At 37.4% G+C, this 22,757-nt stretch overlaps 1 long non-coding RNA gene across 1 annotated transcript; it reads left to right on the forward strand.

Moving 5' to 3' along the window:
- The first annotated feature begins 236 nt into the window (after window positions 1-236).
- On the forward strand, window positions 237-22,222 carry LOC142414331 (uncharacterized). The gene is made up of 3 exons (XR_012777022.1): window positions 237-321; window positions 19,936-19,995; window positions 22,164-22,222. It is a non-coding gene; the product is annotated as an uncharacterized LOC142414331 (long non-coding RNA).
- Window positions 22,223-22,757: the final 535 nt, after the last annotated feature.

Genomic DNA, 22,757 nt, shown 5'->3' on the forward strand with positions numbered 1-22,757 from the left:
TATTTGTAGACTAGGCTGATCTTTATGCTAAAATGTACAGCATGCACCAATATACCCAAAGGTCTATACATTCAGTGAAAGGAAACTGTAGTTCCTGTCCCTACAGTAATTGTTCATCGAGCTGGGAAGGTGAGGAATGAAAGCATCATACCAGAAGATGTATTAGTAACTTTCCCGTATGAAGTTCTCTGCTCCTGTAAAGACCCTAGTGAGTCAGAGAGTCAGTCTAAGATGGTGAAGAGTCAAGCTGACAGCCTGTTTGTACTGTGCTCAAACAGAACTCGGGCTAAAATAGAAGATCTACACATGGAAAAACCACAGGTCAGTATTAGAAAGTATGGAAGGTTGTGTCTTGATGTTAAACTGAATAGTGTCCTGTTAATTTATGTATGCCTCAGAGCCTTTTAAGTTTTCTGGCACTGGATAATCAAATCCTAGTATAATCAAGTCAGTTTTCACTTTTCCAAGCCAAAAGATTCCATGCAGTATACTCAGCAGTGATCCTTTATGAGGTACTATAAAAAGCCAAATTCTGTTTTATCTATGTGGCCTTTCCTCAAGAAAATTTATGCTCTCTTGCTGGTTGAAATGTGTTAGCTGACACTCTTCTTCACCAGAAATGCCTGTGGACTGAGTCATGATCAAGGATAGGATGTCTTATATTGGGATGGCTGCAGTAGTTCCCTACCCACACTGCAGGAACAGTTCAGACACTGATGTAGCAGCTACAGAATTGCAAATAAGAGCTTGGCATTTGTGTAATAAACTTTAGCAGTTCAACTACTGCTTTCCGAGAAGCGGAGCCAGCTCTGTAGTCAGGGTAGGAATCTCTAAGACAAGCAAGAAAAAGAGGGATGCAAAATGCTGTAACTGCCTCAACTTAAGCCATCCCCACTTGTGAATCAGACCCCTACGGTGCCTTGACTGTTGTGGTGTGTATCCAGCAGGACATTTTGGAATGAAAGATAGTGCAGTATGAAATACTTTCTATTATTACTTGGATGAATTGGAGTTGGAAGAAACAGCTATTTATTAATCTTCATACAATGGTATTGCACATGGCTAGTCTGAGATTCAAAGTCCAATGGAAAGTAAATTTGACATTACAGGGAAACCCGAGTTCTTATAGTTTCAATATTAAGGAAAATAGTAGCACATTGTCTCAGAGAACAGTGTTATGGTTTTACAGAAAAAGGAATTAATCATACCGGACACAGTCAGTTTTAAGTATGGCACAAACATAGTTTTGCAAAATGTCAGAATCATGCAGCAAAGACATACAACTGTAGACAATGACTAGAAAGAACTAAAGCCTCCCTGGTTACCTGGAATACTTAAGCATGACATTCCAAACTCAGTAGGGAAGGACTGAGACTCACAAATTGTCTGCTATCTAATTGTCTCTTGGCTCAGCTTGGAAAATGCAAATAGAACTAGACTGCAAAAATTGGTTCAAGAAGCCCTAACAGGATATCAAGCACTAAGCAGTGTACAGCAGATGGTAAAAGATTTTTAAAAAGCAATCTTCTTGAAGTTCACAATAGTCTAGGGAGTTAGAAAATGGCAGGTGGAGCAGGAACTATAACAGGTTATGAATTGTCAATAATTTCCTTTTCAGTGGCAATGAAACTGCTCTTGAAATCACCAAAAAGTTATAGAGATACACTGTAATTGGAAGGCAAATACCTCAAGTGAGAACAGACACAAAGATGTAACAACTACAAGAACTGCAGAGGAAGAATGTAATCTTCTGAATTAGCATTTATGAGCTAATACAGAATTATGGTCAGTCCAGAAAATCTTGGACCTAGCTGCCTTTAAAAGAATGCAAAAAAGAAACACAGGCTATAAATCAAGAGAATGAAACAGCCTAAATATTTAGGAACATATCCAGTAGCAGAGCATTATTACTGAGATTGTCAGTGTCCTTCATTACTGTACAAAGGACACAAAAACTATGCCCCAAGATACTTGAAGTTTACAATCAAAATAGATATTGCAGCATAGACGTAAACAGTGTATATGGTAGGAGGCTACATTTGAAGAGTACACAGCGATGCAGAGGACATGCATGTGTACACAATCAGTTCTAGGTTTTTACCTGCACTGGATGCATATTTTATTTACCAGCTACCTCTGCTGACTTCTTCAATCCCCAGTAGAATACTAAGGAAATTAGAGACATGACTCTCACCAGCATACCAGTTGTAAAAATAAACAATTCCTGACAACAAATAATAACTGTTAAAGTGTTGTCGAATTTGTTATTTTCCGGCCCCTTATCCTCTCACTATGGTAAGCAACTGTCTACTTCCCCTATGCTTCAAGTCAGCCATTCTGTCTTTGGTAGAACAAACATACTGACAGCAGAAATTAAAAAAGAAAGTGAATTACTGTTGTCAAGCTGATACAAAGTAAATGGAGGATGTTGCACAATTTCAAGGAAATGGACAAGAAAATTAGCGTGTAATTATCTTGGTTAGTCTGCATTTAGATAGCCTGAAACAGTGGCATCAAAGACAGATGTGAATTTTCCCATTCATCTTAATGGAGGACTAACTGCAAAGCATAATTATGACAACTTTAATGCTAATAGTGTTAACTGTTCCATTTCTGAATCATACACCAGATATATCCATTACAGCACCACTTCATTACTGTTGAGCTTACTTGATATGTGCTAATGTTTCATTCATCTTAAATGATTACCTAGAAAAATACTGCTGGAGCCCACAGAATGTCCGAAAGCAGAAAGGCACAAGGGACAATCTCAGAGTCAAACATAAAATTGCTGCTTTCAGATCTCATTCCTAGACTTTTAGCTAAATAGCTCATTGATTGCTGATGTCTGCTTGTCATAATATTGTTTTTCCACTGCAAGAGAAGTCTGCTAGCTTCAGACTTCCCTTTCCCCTCTCTGATCTTCCTATAAGGAACTCTTTAAATATTTATGTCAAAGAGTACCAGTTAGAAATTAGTTTGAGACTTCCAAAAAAATCCAGAAAAACTGTATTGCTGATAAGGAAGAATGTCACACAGCTATAGCCTAGAGAGACAAGGGTGAAGAGACCACAGCCTCAGAAAGCTGAGACTTATTAACTCTGTGGGGTATTAGCTTTCCAGAATGGGTATGTTTGGAACAGTGACAATTACGTAGTAACAGACAAAAATTCAATTCTCTCACCTCATCTCCTCTAATTGTAACAATAGTAATGTATCAAAACAGTTAAAGTCTTCCCACTCAATTAGCTCATGTGGGGGAGATAGACAACTTATTCCTACTCCTTATTTTACAGTTAGCCGGTTGCCTTACTCTCTTAGCAGGTGGCAGAGTCCAAGGATACAGGTGGTTTTTCAACTTTCATTTAAAATGACTGATAGTTTGGGCAAAATTCCTGTAAGTCAAGTCAAAAGAACCTGTCCTGCAGCAACCTCAACATGGCACATAAAGGAGAGAGAATAAGCACTGGTTATTTGGAGCACTGGAAGAAATCCCACTTATGTTTTCTTGCTGATAACCCAACTCAGAGAGAAAGAGATGATGCTCTTCAGGAAGCAAGGTCTCTCCTGCCCAAATGAGTTGGCAGGGAATAGGTGACAGGCCATGTTAGTGAAGAGAAAATCTTAGGTGATTCTTTTTTAAGTCAGTAGTTTTCTGTCCTTTCCACAATGTAGTGACTCCCTTAAAGACCACTTTTATATATGTGTGTATACATGTATATATGTATTTATACACACACATATAAGTACAAGTAAATGTGTATTTTTTGGAGATTCCTCAAAAATTGCAGAAGAAAACCAAGGTGCTTGAATTTAGTGGGCGGAAAGTGGGTTAGAAATAGGACAGTTTATCAAATTATGGTGGTCCCATCCCACAGACTGTTGTCCTTTCTTTGCAAGCTGTATAAATTCAGCCTTCAGCTACATTTCCAACTTCGATTCCTTGTCACATTTCTCATTCCTGTCTCTCTGCTCAGCCAATGACAGCAGTGCCAATCCCCCAGTTGTTAAATCTATCCGAAAGCTTCCCCCCTCCTACTTTATATCACCCTAAAAGTGATTTTTGCAGCCTCTCCTCCAGAAAGAGTGAATTTGAACACAAAGACGGAATATTTGAGCCAACGAGAGAAGTAAAAAGAGAATCCTTGGAGTCTTTTCTTTAACTCATGTTATCCTATGCACATCACAGGAAGGAGAATGTCCCTTTAAATAGTTTGGGAGCCCTCTAGTGATTCTTCCTGTCTTTCACTGAAGAAACCATGAGATCCTCCCCCCTACCAGTGGAGGTAGGTGAAGGGGCCTTTCTACATAGCTAATGGACCCAGCATTTTCCATCCCATGATGCCAGGGTTAGTTCCACAAATACCTAATGTGGCACAACGAACCAGAATAAAGTGCTTTCCTTTCCTCAGTCACCTCTGTCCATTTTATTCATCATTTAAATTCCTGTTTTGCAAAGTTGCAAACTCTGGGAGATCAGAGACTTAAATCTTGGCAGCATTTGTCTTGGTTTGCAAAGGACCTTCAGGGCAGAACCCCAAGTACATGTACACTTGTGTGTGCTGCAAACCCTTCCGAGTTGTCAAAAATTAGAGTGTAAATCCCGAGCCTTCAGATTATGGTGCGAGCTAAACCTTTTGCTATTCTACCATTACAAACCATAAGCTCTTATAAAATATATTTTTAGGAGTCCTATTGAATCGCACAGTATGTAGCATAATGTAATCAATACAAGAAGCTGCATATAAATAATCTGTTTGGATTCTCACACATTTTAAGATGAGAGAGGGCACCATTCCCAGCAGTACTCCCCCCCCTCCCTCAGAGTTCACACCTTTTATGGGGGAAAATGATTGTAAAGTATTCATTTAAGCCAATAACCAAAGCTTATGTTATTCATTTCTCGGTGATATACATAGTGCTCTTTTTGTATACTATTAACTGTGGACATATGTTTTTCATTTGACTATGTTACTTACACACACAATTCTTTTAAAAAATATGTAAAATATAACAGCTGCTGTAAAAAAAATATTTTTAGATCTCTCAAGTGCCTAACGAGCTGCAGTGCACAACAAAAATGGTTTGGTCTTTGTAACATGCCCATAGTAAAATACCATGGAAGAGTTTAATCCGCTTGGTCATCTCCCCGGAAGGGAGCAAATTGACACAGCTCTAATATGACAATGTGCTTCTGTGGGGTATATTCCTTGGCTATAACAGCAAGGTCTTGATCATTCACTGCATCAAAGCAATGATACAAACAATGGATCAGCCAACTTTTAAAACAGCAGTATAAAAGCAATTGTAAAGGCACCAACTGTATCATCTGAGCTCTGCTTTGACATTGCTGTTTTCTGATGGCAAAAATATACCTATTTCCTGCCAGTGTAAGTGAGAGATTAAGGGGTAAATATAGAAAACCTAAAGTTTGCTTTGGATGAGAAGTTTTTTCTTTATGAATTATTGAATAAATCAAATATCCTTGGTTCTCGTCCCAACAGAGTGTGATGATTGCTAGCTTGAAAAAATGTAGCAAGAGCAAACGTTGGCAAGAGTGAAGCATTATAATGTGATGTCTACAGAGATTTAGAGATAGGAAGGATTGTCAGTTGCAGTCGATGCTATCAATGTTGGTAGAAGATATTTAAACTGTAATTCTACCTAGATTAAGGTACTTAAAAACAGTGTTCATGGTTTGAAAACAACCTGTGTGAACCTCTTTTAAGGAATGAATTCCACCGCTGGTTAATACATAGATGCAGATTATTCCATTGCAACACTTTTGGCTGCTACCATGTGAGGGAATGGCAAGTATGGAAAACTGCCAAAACTGAATGTCTTCTTCCTTCTCTTCCAGTTGATAAGACAGGAGAACTAAAATGCTTTTTTGAAATCAGTCATGTGGTATCTGGAGAGTAGGATGAGAAAACATAATCTTTATGAAGATCCCAGTCATACAGCGGTAGAGAACATACTGGGGAGGATCCTGCTCTCAGAAGAGCTCTGACATTCCCTGCAGCAGCTGCAGCACCATTCTGCAAATTTTCTGTTGCCGTTTGATGGGGAGCCATGGTCTTTATTTGCACCAGGTCCTGCTCTGCCAGGTTCTGCTAAAGCACCTTGCATGATCCGAGTTAGATGTCTAGACAGTGTTTCTCATTTCTTTGTTTCTCCCACATTTTCATTGCTTTAGTCGTGATGTTTCCAGAGTGTTAAGTCCAATGTGTCCAAAGATGTCCAGAGTGTTCAAAGCTGTGTAGATAGTGTCACTGAAGCACTTCCATTCTGCTTCAAAGGTGTCCAGGGTGTACAAAGTTGCACAGACAATGTCCTTGAATCACTTCCAGTCAGCTTTTATGTCACAGGAAGCTGCAGTAGTGGTATCCAGCTGGCTTTCCACTGATTTTCAAAGTGATGGTTTTACAGCATCAATTTTACAGTATTAACTTTAAAATTATTGAAATTTATCTTATTCCAAAGCTTTTGCTTAGTTTGATGTGGGTGTTAGACTTTCCACAGATCAGTTAATTTGACATTTGAATCCTCCTCCCATAGGCTGATGCTGATGTTGCCCTGGAAGTGATGTAATCAATCACTGCCAATTTTTAGAATGGGAATATGTCTAGGGAATTTGGTTTTACTTGGAATCTGAAGGCCTGTGATCATATTAAGTATATTTATTTAGGAAGAATGTGTCACTGGTTTTGCACTTTTCATACTGTATGTTTCAATAATACCAGCAGCCTTGAGTTTTCCTCAAAACAAGCTTTGATGCCACCAGGATAATAATTATGCTCGTCTTTAGTATCTGAGAATTTATATGATTCATGTCTTCATGAAAGTTATCTCTTATTTAGCTGTGTTTAAGTAGTATTTAGTCAGTAATGATGGCGGCATAGCATTTCCTGTAAAGTAGCAATCCTGTAAAGTATAGTAATTTTTGCCATTGGGCACTCTAGTTTATCGATCATTGGAGATGTAACAGTGAAACCACTGTCAGTTTCTCCAGTATTTCCTCAGTAATTACAGGTCTACAGTACAGATAGCTAATTGAAGTTTCCTTAAAATTGCTTTCGTCTTAAGGAAAATTTCATTTAGTGTTATATGAATTTCCTATCTGGTGACTGCATTGTTGGGCAGGGCAGTTCATCACATTGGATCATTAAGTGGATGTCAGTAAGTGCCTGTATGATCCTGTTCAAAGATGTAAATTTAAAGAACTTAAAATAAAGGGAAGGGATGTTCCTCAGGGAATGTCTGTGCTGTGCAATTAAATGCAGTGCAGATAGCTCTGAACTAGTGCTGACCCATCTACAAACTGACCAGCTGCGTTAGCATGATTTTGCACTTCAATAAAATCTTTGACTCCCAGTAGTAAGCCCTGGCTCCAGCTCAGTGCCATGGTGATGCAGACATACTGCTTTTGCTTCCAGAGCAGGAGTTTGATCTGCTGTGCTCTGTTGTGTGGGAGTCACTGAACTCTAGTATGGCTTCTAGCCGTTGGAAAGTCATCTGTGATCCTGAATTTTGTGTGAGCAGATTTTGCAATTGTAACTGCTATTGAGTCCATACCTACAGCTTTGCTGGTTTTTTGTCACCTCAGAAGTCTGAAAGAACGGTAGATCAACTTGATTTCGATGCCAAACACATATGCTATAGCAGTATCACTCATCCAGATTCAGCCACAAGATAGAGACAAAGAAGGTGAGGTAAAACTGTCTAGAATGTGTGGCTGTAATTCCTGTGGAATTTGACAAACCTGTGTCAGTGATCTAGTGTGTGTACTTAAACTGCATGACAGACTTCCTGCACTAAGTTAGAACTGGATCTAATTTGACCTCAAGCGTACACACTTGTCTGCAGGTGTCTATTTGCAACAGCAGCACTTTGGAAGAGAGTTTAAGCTTAAGAGTAGAGATAGGGATCTGGTTTCCCTTGGCAGGTTGCAGGTGACTCCTGAGCTAAGGAACTAGCATGATTGCGCTATGCTCAGAAGGATAATACAGAATGGTTTGATTTTTAAAATGATACGGCAATTGGTATTCTGCTTTTTTGTTTTGTTTTGGTGAAAAACAAATTGTCTTTAAATTTTAAGTGGCTTTTGGATTTAGGTAAGGGAAGCAGAAAGGTAGAGAAAGGAGAGAAATACTTGTATTCACGGGAGATTTCTCAGCTCTTCCATTTCAGACGTACAACATGCATTGAACTTTTTTGCTAGAATGAAGCAAGACAAAGGGAGTTTGGGACGAATCGCTCCCAGCAAGTAAACGTGCTTTATTCTCAGTTTAGTTTAGAGGATAGGCAGTGGGTGTGGAAGATAATTAGGGTTTGAGGACTGAGAGCGTAGCGGAAAAACCTGCACTAGGGGGCAGCCGATAACTGATGCGTTGGATTAGCGAGGCGGTGCGTGGCCCGCGGCGCTCGGGAGTTGGCCCGGGGCATCCATGCACTGCGCGGCCCCTCAGGCAAGGTTTGCGCTTGCAGAAACGCTTTGGCCAGCGCTGCCTCTCCTGCGTAAGCACAAGAATGAAAAGGTCTGGCATGATATTAGAAACCCTGCACATGAGAGTGGTGGTGAACTACAGTGATACAGAAAGCTGGGACAAAGAAATCTTCTCTTGATTTTAGCAGTAGTACTGTTCTGACTCCGGGCTTTTTAAAGAGCTGCATTTTAAAGCAAGGTTGTTGATTTTATTTTATTTCATTTCATTCATCTTAAAGTAATTTACATTTGTTTAGACAGAGAACATTTTTCTAGGGAAGAGGAAAGAAAGATGAAGTTTAGCTCATTGTCAAAATAAGTAGAAAAACTATAGTCATCAAGCAAACAAGATAATTTTTGAAACCTTTTCCTTTTTAAAGTCACTTTAATATAAAATTATACCAAAGATTGTTGCTTATTGCTCAACTTTTCTGTCAGCAGCACGTACTCATGAAATGACACTTCAGATTTTGAAGTGAATTTACCCAATTCAGCAGAACACTTAGATATAGGCCTGGAATGCAGGTAGGAATAGGAAGCTGTAAGTGCACTTCAGATTCAGAGGTTCAGAATTCTCACGGCAAGAACATTTATCTCAAGGAGGGAGGTTGGGTTCCATGACCATTTGGCAGACCTACCTGTGCTATGATTGCCGATCCGAGTGTTATTTAGGGAAACTGTGGTGGTTGCAAGCAAGGTATGAGTTTTGGATCATAGTAAGAAATCAGAAAAAGTCCTGGTCAGAGAGGACTTGAGAACTACTGTATAAACATACTTGAAATCTGCATTGTATTTACTTTGCAGAACACAGCTTCAGCTCTCAGAAATGAAAATTTTATTTCCTGTTTTGCTAAATGAAGGAGCTGAGGCAGGGGGACAAAGTGATGCTTCGAAAGTGTCACAACAAGGAAAACTGGAAAAGTTTTTTGACAAAGGAAGATAGAAAAGTGCTAGAAGAAGCAAACATTCCAATGGTAAAGTGTGCACCAAAGTGTGGAGCCCTTGCTAGTCTAATCCTGTTGACTTTGCTATATAGACAGTGAGGAGAGACAAGCTCCTCTAGAGTCAGACGAAGAGCTTCACTTCTAAGGGAGGTTTCTAATTTTCTGATGATTAAAAAGAAAGCCCAGGAAGATCTGACTAGCAAGGTCTGACTAGCAAGGATTCTTTATAGTGCAAGTGAATGATTTTATAATTTCCCATTTCTATAACTTTCCTTCTTTCTTTTCTTCCAATATCTGGCATGTATCTTACAAAAGAGCATATGAACTGCCTGCTGGCTTTCCTTAGTAGGTAAATACGTGGAATTTTGTGAATCTCAGCTTCTCCCCACTTTTTAAAACCTCAGAAAGTTATGGTAGTGCCCAAGCCCACAAGGCCATGATATTTTCACTTTGGAACTGATATACTCTAAGAAGAATAGATTTTATGTCAGTTTGCATGATTCATTTTAAAGTAGAGTCCTGATACATAAATGAGGTTTGGAGACTACCTTAGTGTGAAAAGTAATACATTTTGGCCCTGTGAACCAGAGTATTACACCTGTACCAAGTTATCAGCACTGTGTATTTTAACATGTAAAGCTGCAAATTATTTGCTGCTCATCTCCATACTTGAGCTATTGCAATTGTAATCCACTGAGACCATCCTAACTGGAAATTTTCTTAGTGGAGTTGATGGCTGGTAGGGAATTTTGCATCTCTGATATTTGATTTCTTCACATGCTTCTTGAGCTATAACCATGCGCATTTGCTTGCCTATGTATTGAAAATGTTGGGTTTTTTATTCCCTCATCTTTGCACATCACTGATGTGCAATGTTGAGCAGTAAAGGTAAACTATTGTGTGGGGCTTCAGATTTGATGGGTCAGTTATTTAATAGTGTATTCTTAAGACTACCAAGGGCAGTCAGAGATTTAGGCAAGCACTTTTATATCCCACAGCAATAAAAATCCTGTGCTACCAAGTAAAAATTCAGCAGTGGAAAACCAAAAAAATATTAGCTGTATAAAGTATGAGAAACTTTAATACCACTTCACAATGACTGTCTTCTGCCTGTTCTGATCAGAAGCCAGATAATGCTTTTCGTCGCTAGTTCCCCTGTGTATTGTTTTTAGACTTATGACATGATATTACCATCTGTGCTACTCACATTTTGGGTACAATTCTAGATCTGTGTATTTTAAGACATGAATTTATAGCTGAAGTGCTTGAGAGTCTCAGAGTTACACAAACATTCTCTCTGGTTTTGTGCCATATCAGCATATATCAAGAAGATAGTCCCTGTCCCCCAAAGCTGAAACTTCAAATCAGCAGAGAGAAAGGAAAAAATGGGAAAAACAAAGAAATAATAAGGCAATATTAATAAGTGAGGTAGTTGTCAGTTCAGTAGTGTTGCTCTATTTATAGGCATCAAGACAAAGGAAGGCTTGAAAGATGTGAAGCTAGTGAGGTGTTCCTATCAGTAAATTATAATCTATTATTAAATTAGAACTTCGTTCTGGTGGTTATGACTCTTATTTTACACATAATCAGAAGCATCATCCCTGTCACTACTGTGTTTTCTGCATAAAGCACATTGCTATTTTACAACTGATTTGTGAAAATGAAAACAATGAAAATTCAATCCAATGCACTGATCTGTATTTTTTGTCTCTTCGTCTTTTCTGAAAAACTTTCAGTCATGGTAGAATAACAACAAAGATTGCTTCAAGCTTTTTATTTCTGAAACGGATCTGGCTGATGCAAATGTTAGGAAAAGACCATGAGAGAGGGCAAGGAAACCTTAAATGAATTCACTCCTTTTTCAACAGAGAACATATTGAAATAAGCTTTGCATTGCCAGAATTAGGCAATATTACCAGACACTGGTCTTACAAATGTTTTTGAGAATGTCATTCCCTCTCACATGCCAGCTACGTTAGAATCAAGCAAATATATTTTTAGTAACTACTTCAGAATTGTTTAGTCTTTTTCTGCTAACAGAATCATTCTTTATGGGCCCTGGTTTTGGCAGATTTATATAAACTGAACTGACTGGCAGTAACTTACTTTGTATATTATTTACACTGACATTCCCTTTTTCTATCTATCTGGATGACTAAATAATATAACAAAGAGGTGTCGTGATGAACCAATGAGATATCAGAAGAATGTGACCATCTTCCTTTCTGAGCCAGGGATGACTCAGTCTTCATTCCTGAAGGAAAGATATGTTGCTCTAAGATTGATTTTATGGACCATATTTAAATTTTCTCCTCAAATATTTTGTACATGGTTTTAGGTTGAACTTGTTTATGGTAGATTGAGGACAAATGCAAGCACGAGTAACAAGTTCTTCAGGCTCTATACAAAGCAGAGTGCTGGCAGTAGTACAGCTCTGAGTTTGAGCTACAGGGCAGTGCATAGCTTGGACTTGGCAACACATTGACAAGGTCATGTGGCCTTTGGATCTGACCTGACTCCTGGTTTGCTATGGAATACAATAATGATGCATATGATGCATTTTCTAGATGATAATGAAAGAACTAATTCTGTTTCTATTCTCCTGCTCAATGCTGTTAGTATCATTCCCCAGTGCTGTTAGTATCATTCCTCAGTGCTGCTAGTATCATTCTTTTTTTTTCCTTATTCCATTTCAAAATGTCTTTACTGAAAACTGATCCAAGGAGAAAGCTCGTATATAGCAACTGTCCAAGACACTTCTAACAAACACAGTGCAGAAGGACTCTTCCAGTCCTGTCCATTTGAGTGATCAAAAGGCTTGTTCTCATTTATACTGACTGTCATGAATACCTGAGAATTGTTGAAGGACAGCATGAGCCAACATCTTTTTTTGGTTCCGCCTCCTGCTGGTGGTGAAAAAAAAACTTTGGCATTTTGTGTGCATGTGTAACCTCGCTCTGCAGGCTGCCTTTAGGGCTTTTGCCCTGTTAGAATGATGCAACACATTTCTTACATGAAAATCAGGCCTATTTTGAACAACTTCTCATACAATACTTACTGATTTGTACTAGGCCACTCATTAAGGTGCAAGTGATTAATATTCCTCCACTTTTTTTTCCAGATATTGATGCATTGTAACCAGTGTGAAAGTTCAGTTGGTCAGCTGAAAACCAAAACTTGCAAGATTTCAAGGCTGCATTTGATAGCAGAACTTAATTATTTTAACTGCCAGGCATGTCTGATTACTATCTTCCAAACATTCATAGCTCTATCATAAATATATAGATTTTCATATTTTCCTAATAAATGAATGAAAATACCTTTTGAGGAATAAAGTGATATCTTTTAAAGGCATTTGTTTACTTTTTTGGTAAGCTCCTGAGATGGCTAACATACTAGTTGTTAATCGCACCATCTGTTCAAGCAGTGTTTGACTAAATGAATCAATTCATACTTTTTCTTCTTAAAGCAGTTTTTTACAGAACAATATGTTTGTGTCTATTACCCCATCATTTGGCAATGTAATATGAGATATTTTAATTTTCCTATTTATTGTGCATGGATTTTCAATCTCCAAATATTTTTTTTAAATATGCATACAGCTCAGAAAAGCTGTGTCTATTGATTTCTGTAGCATTGCAAACAGTGGAAAAATCTGTTCCATTCTGCTGTCAAATTTCTACCATCTGATTATATTTAAATGAGTTATTTCAACATGTTTCATTTGAATGACCGTCATATAAGCGATTCCTCCTTTGTACCGAAGATGGCAGTGGTGCACAACCTACCTAGCCGCTGGCATTCAGCCTGGAAGAGTTTTGCTCAGATTTTGGTTACTAGTTCCAGGAAACAGCAAATTAGTGGGGGAAGATTCTGCAAATGGGAATGGCAACCTTTTATAGTCTTCCTTGTCTCAGTTGTCTCTGTTGAGCTTACATTTACATAATTCCAATCAAAATTCGGGCTAAATACAGAAACTGCAGCTTGAAATAAATATAAATCCAAGTTTAGAAAGATTGTAACCGATCTGATTTAAAATTTGTGTTCATGTGCACTTCCTATCTTCAGCTGAAACAAAAAATCATCAATGTCTGTGCATCAAATCTTGGTCATTCCTGAAACCTCATGTGAAAGGCGATAAGTTTCAAGTGACTATGGGTCATTTCTAACCCCACAGAAGCTTTGCAGAAATATGCTTGGATAAGTTCCTGACTCTTAGTTTACCTTAAACCAATGTTTTAAGAGTCACCCTAACATAGATTCAGAGGAGGAATGCTGGGCTGAGCACCAGGGAGAATCTGACAATTAGTAAAATAGTTTCTGAATAAAAATAATTATTGAAGCCACACTGGTAGTACAAACAAATAAAATGAAAATAAGTAATAAAATTCCTTCAGTATGCTGTAAAGAATAATCCTGAAGAAAAATTGACTGAATGACTTCCTAATAATTTTTCTGTTGTCATGGACTAAACATACCTTGATACTACAGTGGAATCAGAGTTAACAATTGTTCCTAAAGGCTATATCCTATTTACATGGTCACTTAAGAAACAGTAAGTGCTTTTCCTCTCTACTGTGATGCCACTGTCCAGAGAGTTTGCTTTATAAGAGAGGCAACTGTGTCCTCAGAGGCAAATACCTATACATTAAACACAAAAATTGTTCTAAAATTGTGGCTTATTCATATTCTGTTTTTCAACGTGAGTCTTATTTGTGTAAATTCATATATAGTCAGGTTACATGGCCAGACTCGTTTCTGAAGGATTGCATGCTATAATAGAAAAGTGTTTATTAAGTAATGAAGAATGTTGATGAGCTGATCTTAGTAGAGTCTTCATCACCCCTTGGTTTGTCTGGTTTTATTTATTGATGGTTTGGGTTTTTTTGTTAATGATAGAGAAAGAAAGTAAAAGAGCAAATGTGTCTGTGAACAATGTCTTGAAATTTTCAGGCTGTAAATTATAATCAGTATTGTGTTATGCCAGTGGAACACAGTTGTCTTGCTGGATCAAAAATAGAGCAGGAGTCTGTCAGTAATGCAGGCATCAAACAGGTGAATATACTAAGGAATAGGTTCATGGCCTTGAACTGGCACTAAATGTGAACTGGAAGCCAGTGAAAGGTATGAAATAATACATGTATTGTTTTCCCAAGTGTCCTGGTAAGGTGATAAGCTGCTTACTTATTTCATAGAAGGTGGAGATTTTGTATTTCTTCTATTTTAATTACGAGCTAACATTAGTCTGCTCTGAACGTATTGCATGAGTCATTGTGAGGTGACTCTTCTGAGAAAACAGATTATTTCTTGGCATCCCAAAGACAAAAAAAGACATTCTTTCACCCTTCAAACCCTTTTTCAAATCTAAATATTTAGCATTTAGCAAACTTGATCCACTGTGTTGCTGTGAACCACAAAGCTTATTTGACAATGGAGGGGCCCATCCCTTCAGTAAAACAAAAGAACAGCCTTTTGATTAATCTCACAGCTTCCCTTAGGTCTTGCTCCAGTTTCAGTTTGAACCAGCCACTATTCATTCCAGTCCTGGTAGTATTAATATATAATGGCATTTATTTCATGTCATTGATTTCTTCTACTGCAGACATGTCATTTGCACGTTGTTGACAATGAAGGTGTTTCATGTCTTCACCATTCCTAATGGCTCATCTATAAATGTAGAGAAAGGAAGGGAGGAAGGGAGTGGGGAGAAAGGATGGCCATACACTTTGTAGGCCTCTGGAGGATGAAGGCAGTTGTTATAACGCTACACGGTTCACTTGTGGTCTTGGGCTCAACAATACCTTATCAAGTCTGTTAAAGTCAGCACAGAGGGTAATACTGAGGCTGAGGTTTAGTTTCCAGTTTTAAAGCCTTAGAGAAGTCTTACTAGGAATTTCTTCCCTGAGTCCTGATCCATCTCCTTCAGAAGTATATATAAGCTACATCCAAGTATTTTAATTTGTCTGTGTTAGATTTTATTTATTTGGTTATCAAAACCTTAATTTTTGATTTTTCAACAAAATTTTGAAAACTTCGTGTTCTCTCCATTTAAGGGGTTACAGAAGCTGACTTTTTACAGTATACTTTTAAATGTGGGTGTCAGGTAAAATTAGGAAGTCAGTTGTCACATCAGATCACTGAGAAGCTCAAGCAGAGCTATGGCATCAGTATGAGACTGCTCCTACACTGCCTTATCTGGTTAATTAAAAAGGATATCTGGGGGGTTCATGTCAACTTGAATAATGATGCGTTCTTTCTGTACATATTAGAATTCTCCTTGAAAAATCTAGTAAACAGCATTGCCATGTTGAGATTGTAGATTTTATTCAGCAGATAGATCAGGTCTGCCATTTCAAAAGGGAAAGATATATGTTTTTCTTCAAAATAAAAGCAATTCTACTGAGAGAACTAAATTTACCTTCTTTACATTTAGAATCTGACAAATTTGACTTCTTTACCATTTGTATCTCATTTGTAATTTTCTTTCTCACTGGGTGGAGTTGTTCCTTAAGAGTTCAAAATGCTCTTGATCTTTTTGATTAGGCAGCACTTTTACAATTATCTAATCTTGAAAGCATAAAATCTTTCATAATGTAACCTGATCTTATTGCTTTCATACACTACAAGCTGAATTTGTGAAGTCCTTGTCCATACGGTTGATTACTAACTCGTATATAAATCGCAACAACTTCTGTGGGATTATTTTTGTAAGTGCATGTAAGTAGAAAGTAGATAACACGTAATTTTTTTGTACGTAAAAAAAATATGGGTGGTTGCTCTTTTATTGCAGAAGGTCTCCTATGGGTTTGTTACAGATCTTTTCTAAAGATTTTACAATCAAGATTAATTTTCTTCTCTAAAATGTCAATTTTCTTGAAGATAGCCATTTTGAGTCCATTAAAATATTTAAAAAGCTTTTAAAGATTTTTTTAAACAATTAAACCCCATGATTTTACTGAAAATTGGATTGTACTAGATAACAATTTTAATTCTTTTGCTTTTTTGTAAATAAAGGCAAAATTAAATGAATAACTTTAATTAAAAAAGAAACAAGGGCCAGGCTGAGATCTTAAAAAATTTTGAGAACTTTGAATTATTTAATATAGTTACAAGATTATTTGTTTTGAATACCTATTAGTGTCAAGTTAGAAACTAAACTACATCTGATTGTATATAGCAATAATATTCCATTTGTATTGAAGACAGTTGTCATCAGTCTATATAGGCGATAATTAGTTTTCAGTACGTTTGTTTTGAATTTTGTACTGTAGCTGACTGGGAAGTGGAGACAAAAGAGAAAATACCATCGAACTGCTCCTAATGAAAACCAGCCAAACAAAAAAGGAATCTTTAAATTTTTGAGGTTGTATCTGCATTGAAAGCTAGAGGGTTGAAGTCTATTTCTACTACTCCACCTCCAAATCTCTAAAATTAAGGAGTTTGGAAGTCTGTGTAATTTCTTTCTATAGCAGGAGGTACAATAGCATGAGGTGTTAGGAAATATGTTTGCTATGAAGCATGCCATAGGACTGATGGCATGCCTGGTGTTGGAGCAGGAATAGGATAGAGTCAAATTGAAACTTAAAATGTTCTCAATGATATTTTGATATTTCAAGCTCTGGAATGTCAACAAATGTGAGTTGTTATTATTTCTGTGTTTAGCCATGGCTTTCTGTCCCATGTGAAAGATGCAGTACTTTTTGTCAGTAGTAGGGTCATTTTTATTTTTTACTCTGGATTTGTGGTAAATAAGAATGTTTTGATCCCCAAATAAAGAAATAAATTTGTAGAAACCACCCTAAATCTGTTTTGGCAAAAAAGTTGCACCCTTGCTGTCCACCAATAGTAGGGACAGATTTTTATGAGTTTTAATATAATAGCTCCTAAGAATCATTTGGTATCAGATCCTCTTTACCAGACATTGCACTCAGTAAAGAACTTGCAGGTCCAGTGAGCTTTAAATTAGTGTGCTTATGCTATTTACTAGCATCATGCTGCTAATTCATTACATGTCTTCCACCTACCTTTAACTGGTGCTTAGATGATAAACTAAAGTTGTTTAAATTATGTTTATGGCAGATTAGAGGGGAATAAGGTGAAGGAAAAGAAAGAAAGGAGAAGATGAGTGAGGCCACACATACTCTGCTCTTCACTGAATCACATATTTGTTCATTAGATACCATTCTTTGTGCTTGTGCCCCCCAATTGCTTTCTCTGTGGTGGTTGCAATGCTCTAGCAGCTTGACAGTCTCTAACTTGAGTTTTCTCCTATTTTAAGGAAATTCTTGAAGTATTGTGGAAGAGATAGGATTCAATAAAAAGCAAGTACTAACTGCTAGATACAGCCCCTACAGACATTGTTAATTCTGTAGACTTGTTTTCATAACAAAAGGAACTACAGTACAGTAATTCCACCTAGAATGGAAGCCTCACAATCAATGGGCTATGCAGAGAATTTTGTCAGTTAGTTGCTTATTCCTGTGTTAGTTTGCATGTAAACTTTTTCTTTTTCCTTCTGTACAGGACCTTGAAGAATCAAATCTTTTATACATTTTATTTAAACATTGTAAAACTATTCCATTTGCAATTTAAATCTATTACATCTCAAAGCAGAGAATAAAAGGAAATAATGATGACAGAAAGACTTGTTTAAAAAAATGCTACAAACGTGGTGATGTATTATTCAAGGACAAACGTTTCCTTTATGCAGTGCAAGAATCTGATAAGTTTCAGAATACTGTCAAATTACTGCAGCAATGGTGTTGCAGTTGTAGTAGAATCTCACCTCTTTTTCCTGCACTTGCTTTTGCCCCCCCCCCCCCCCCCCGCCCCGCTCCCATTTTCAGGCCACTTGCCAACACTTTCTAAGCACTTAAGTGAAGCTTGTACAGGAAATGCAACAAGACTCGTTCAGGGTTGGCCAGATGATAAGACTTTTGATCCTTCTAGACTCCTCCACTCTAGACAAGAGTGAACACAAAAATAATGTTTCAGAAGCGTAACAAACAAGGACATTTGGAAGCAGGTGTTGCAGTAAAGACTTGTTATTTTCTGGGCCTGCTAACAATGGCATTTGTTAGAAAGGTAAGCGGTATGACAATGGAGTCATCATTTTTACCAGGATGGAAGCAAACCCAGCTCCAGTAGACGTAAAGGCACAGTAACCTGACTGTCATATGAGCAATATCCTCTAGGTCTTGATTTAGCCAGATGTTATGATAATCCCTTCCTCAAAGGATAACCTAGAAATGGGGGTGTATCTACACTCAGGGTGTGTGAATATACATTACAGATGGCAAAGCACTGTATTTTCTAGAGTACAAGATGCATGTATTATTTATTTGTTATTTTGTGCTTACTTCAATCGTTTTAATAACAAGTATTTCTAACTACTTTACACTTCAGAATATACAATCTGTATCAGTTTTAAGAGTATACATTTTTGCTTCTGTTCTTTTCAAAGCAAAAAGTTATGGTAGGCCAGTTTTGTATTATTACATCCTCTCAAGGGACTTAAGTAAAAAAAAGGTCTGCAAAACATTGCACTAAATCACCAGTCAATGAGGCCACTCACAGCACATAAACCTGTGTTCATAAGTCTTTTCTGGGTCAGGGCCGAAGAATGTATTCACTTGCCAGTACAGCCTTAAAGACAACTTAACAAACAAAAGAATCAAGCACAACAAGAAAAGCATCATTCTTATGAAGACACTTGACATTCCCTGAAGCATCCACACCCAAAAAATCAGTCCACACCTGAAAAGGAGACTAAACTAAAAGCAGTTTAAATATGTTCTAGTAGGAGAAGTTCAAATATTTGCAAATATTAAGCAATTGTTCTATGTACTTCTAATTCATCTGGTTGCATTAAGCTTGGCTATGCAAAGGTCTCTCAGTATCACTGAGAAAACTGAAAACTTGGTAAGCTCTGAAACTCACTGTGTTCACTGAAAACATGTAACTGTACATTCAATAGGTCTGTAGTAGCTCTAAAGATGTTGTCTTTTCATACTTCAGGTTCCTCAGGCTTCATACTCAGTGTAATTAACCCCCAGTTGAGAACAACCTCTCTTGTTCATTCAGTACATGAATTCTTTCTGTACAGCTAACATACTATGTGTATTGTGTCAAGTGTATTTGTATATTGTTACAAAATGCTTTTGTTTTGTACAGGTTTTTGTACTACAGACCATACTAATTGGAAAAAAAAAATCTATGCACCAACGTTACCAAGTTACATGTTGAAGTATTAAAGATATATAAAAAATTGATTTGTAATGGAAATGCTGAATCTAAAGAAAGAGGCTTAAATGGCTGCTTCTCTCTGTGACTACATCTACAAAACTCCATCTGTTTTGATACGACATTCCATACATTCAACTTAACCACTGAAACTTGTTATACTCTATAGCTGTTTTCACCATTGAGCTTAAGCTATACGTTCTTGTAATGCTTAGAATACTTTTTTCTGATTGCCTTTAACATTTCTTATTGTGATACTGGCAGGCAGATGAAAGAACTGGAAATTAGGATCTCTTGAGTTCTCTTTTCCATTCTTCAGCTTACGTAAGTGGCTTCTCTGCAAATTACTATTTAGCCACCCGCAATTTAAGAGAACAGTTTTACAGATACCTAGTTGATGACATGAGATTTGGAAAGGGTCTGTTAACTGCTTTGTAAGTCTTGCATGTTAGCTACAGCATTTTAAATGCAAAATACCTATACTAAGTGTTGGGAATTTTATTGTGTTTTATATACTTTGTGGCATTTAAAGAGCTGCTTCTGTTTCTGTTGTGGAAATGCCATGTAAATCCATTGAACTGAATATAGGTGATATTTTTATATTTCACCTCGGCAGGGATTTGTTTGATGGTTTATTTTGTATTCAGATTATGTTTCCACTTGATTCTTTCCCTGTAATTGCCTGCCAATTATCTGTGAGACAGGAATTTACGTTTATAGAAAAGTGGTGAGGAGAAGTTTATCTAGTGTGACAGAATCAGGATATAGTTGTGTTCTAGGTTCATCTTTAAAATTCTGCTCTCATGGCTATCTATGGCCAGCAGCTGTGCCTATAGAGCCAAATCCTCATTCCCATGTCTGCCTCTCTGAGGTATGCTGGCAAGCGTATATGAACAGAATACATTTGAATAACATTTGAAAAATATCCTTGCGACATTTATACATGTATTGTTGGAGAGATGCTAGTGGCTCCAGACCTGTTCCTACATAGTTTTGTATATAAAACTACATCTCTCCCTGCAGTATTTCAGCATTTACTGTCTCGGATCAAGATAAACCAAGATAAATATTTTTTAATTTTTTCTCTTGGAGGTTAGAATATTCTATTTATCTTCCTTCAAGTGGAAGAGAAAAAGAAATATAAGATCTCTTAGTCAACATCTATAATTAACAGAAAGGTGAATGAATGCTGTTTAAAATTGTATATGAATACAGTCACTTAGTAATAAGTTTTCTGCTACTTGCTGATATGATACTACTTTCTGCTAATGCTGATATGAACAATCCATTTCACTGATGGGCAATGACTGCATAATTTAATAAGAATACATAAATACCTAAATTAATTTTAAAGCTGTAAATGTGTGCATAAGCAGTTAATCTGGGCAGCATGAGAGATAGCCCTGTGAGTGCTTCTCTGACAAAATACAAATAGTAGTTAATCTGTATGCAAAACTGAATTTACCAGAAGAAGAAACAGATAACTTTGGCTATAATCATGGCTTGTTTAGGGAAAAGTAAACTAACTGATCATTACCCTTGGGAAATGCTTTAATGGAAACACAAGAGTATTAATTTGATCCTTCAAGAGTCATTCAGTTATTAGTTAACACAAGGGCTATCCAGTAACATGGTATTTATCATTAGGTTATACACCAGAGCTTCCAGACACTTAATGCCTGGGGTGGGAATGTAATTCAGATCATTTCACTTCAAAAGCAAAGGCCATTTACCCACTTGAACAAAAGGAGGATGTTTATTAGTGGGTAGCAGCACAGATCCAAGGAGACTCAGCCAGGCATTAGAACAGCTGAGAACATGACAAATTTTGCTCAAAATCACCTATGCTTTTGTTCCATGAGCTGTAAGGAGTATTGTGGTTTAGCCCCAGTCGGCAATTAGGTACCGCACAGCCACTCACTCACCCTTCCCCCACGGTGGGATGGGAGAGAGAATCAGAAGAGCAAAAGTAAGAAAACTCGTGGGCTGAGATAAGAACAGTTTAATAATTGCAACAACAACAACAACAAAAATTGTAATGAGAAGGAAAACAACAAGGGAGCAAGAGAGGAACAAAAACCCAGGGAAAAAAAAAGAATGATACAACCGCTCACCACCAGCCAACCAACACCCAGCCAGTCCCCAAGCAGAAATTGCTGTCCCCTGGCCAACTCCCCCGGTTTATATACTGAGCATGAGGCCATATGGTATGGAATAGCCCTTTGGGCAGTTGGGGTCTGCTGTCCTGGCTGTGCCCCCTCCCAGCGTCGTGTGCACCTGGCAGAGCGTGGGAAGCTGAAAAGTCCTTGACCAGTGTAAACACCACTTAGCAACAACTGAAACATCAGTGTGTTATCACTATTATTCTCATACTAAAATCCAAAACACAGCACTATACCAGCTACTAGGAAGAAAATTAACTCTATCCCAGCCGAAACCAGGACAGGAGGAACTACTTTGTTCACAATTTTTCACCTAAAATTATTTTGCAGGTGTTCTTCATTGAGAACCAGGAAAGGGAACAATCCTCTCTTAAGTTTTGCCATTGAAAGTGAGTGTTCTTATTTGATATATCAAGTTTAGTCAACAGTCTAAATGTTTTGAAAGAGTATTATTTCAAAATTTGAGCTAACACTTTTAAGCAGCTGGTTTACACCTTTGAACAATGCACATTCAAGTGTGTTTTACTGTATTTTTCTCCTTTCAAATGGAACAGATAATGAGAAGTTCACTCAATTCAATCTCTCTAATTAATAGGTAAATGAGTGTTGTTTAAAATGATACATGGATGAAAACACTGAGTAAGTTTTATTCTATGAGCAATGGATGTTGTAACAATCAAGATTTCTTCTCTTCCTATGAATCAATATTTTAATAACGTCCAAAAGAGGAGAACATGGAAGCCTCCAACTACTTTTCCACTAACTTACATTTGAGCTCTCTTGAGGACTACAAAACTCTCCCAGGAAATTTGTGGCAAAAATTTTCTAGCATGTCACTGGAGGCTTTCATTCGAAATATCAGAAATTGGTGACAGTTCTTGATTGAGCTCTGACTTAACTCACCCCTGGAAAATATGCTTATGA

The sequence above is a fragment of the Mycteria americana genome, chromosome 9 (assembly GCF_035582795.1).
Source record: "Mycteria americana isolate JAX WOST 10 ecotype Jacksonville Zoo and Gardens chromosome 9, USCA_MyAme_1.0, whole genome shotgun sequence".
NCBI lineage: Eukaryota > Metazoa > Chordata > Aves > Ciconiiformes > Ciconiidae > Mycteria > Mycteria americana.